Source organism: Sus scrofa, chromosome 12 (genome assembly GCF_000003025.6).
Source record: "Sus scrofa isolate TJ Tabasco breed Duroc chromosome 12, Sscrofa11.1, whole genome shotgun sequence".
NCBI lineage: Eukaryota > Metazoa > Chordata > Mammalia > Artiodactyla > Suidae > Sus > Sus scrofa.
In genome coordinates, this window is record NC_010454.4 from 18,270,533 (window position 1) to 18,271,834 (window position 1,302).

Here is a 1,302-nt window from a genome sequence, read left to right on the forward strand (position 1 = left end):
GGGCCCAGAAGTAGCCCAAACTCTGTTCAAATCACTTAAGCCTCTCTGTAATCTCAGTTGGCCATACACTCAGTGACCCATTCCTACTATTTCTTACTTACAGCCTTGTCTTATATTCCAGCTGCTTTCCACTGCACAACGTTCTTTTACACACAGAACCATTTGCTCCACCACAGCCCTGCGGGTTAGGCAGAGTAGGGATTATTGTCTCTATTTTAGAGATAAGAAACCTCTTTAATGCTCAGAAATTAAGTGATCTGTCCAGGGTCACATGACAACTAAGTGGCAGTTTAGGCCAGAGCAAAGGTCTTTGTGACCCCGTACCATTTTTCTTTGTCACAGACACAAAACTCTTTTTTTTCGTATGAACTCTGGATTTAGTTCCTTTTTTTCTTTTGCACCTGCAGCATATGGAAGTTCCCGGGCCAGAGGTCCAATCAGAGCTGCAGTTGGGGCCCACGCCACAGCAACACCAAATCTGAGCCACCTCTGCAAACTAAGCTGCAGCTTGCGGCAATACTGGATCCTTAAACCACTGAGTGAGGCCAGGGATTGAACCCACATCTTCACAGAGAGGTACGGTCCTTAACCCACTGAGCCACAACAGGAACTCCTGGATTTAGTTCCTTTTCATCCCCAACAGCTTCAGCCTAATTTAGGCTCTTATTTCTTCCTTTGGCAATGATTTGATAAGAGAGCACAATGATGAATAAAGTATCATCCTTGCTACTCAGGGACTGTTTGGAGAGACGACCCAACCACAGTAAGCCAGAATAGCAAGTGAAGAAAATCCTGGTGGGAGTTTATGAGCCAAATTGCTTAGGAGTTGAGAATTGTGGACAGATTTCATGCAGGAGATGACTTCTTGGCCGTCTTTGAGTAGCATGAAGTAGGGCATTCTACAAAGCACATGCAACTTGTCCAAAGAAAGGACCTGTCTGGAGACTCGGGAGCTGTCCTTGGGGAAGCGATGACGGGCACGCCCAAAGGGAAAAGGCAAGCAACAGTGCCCCTGGGGCACCTCCAGATGTTTTGAAATTGAACATCCTAGCCTGTTTCCCTGAGCTTCCAAGAACTCTGAAAAGCCTGCCCCTCCTCTGTGCTGCTCATCAGTCGCAGGTGCCCTGAGAGCAAGAACTGCCCCTCATACTGGGAGCGCCCTGAGGTAAAGGGATTTTGCAGAGAACTCCACAGTCACAGTTTCAGACACCAGAGGACGCCTGGCTATCCTCAGTCAGGGGCTTTGGAAGGTACAGCTGAGCCCAGCCTGGTCTACTGGATAGGGCTCAGCTGCATGGGCTC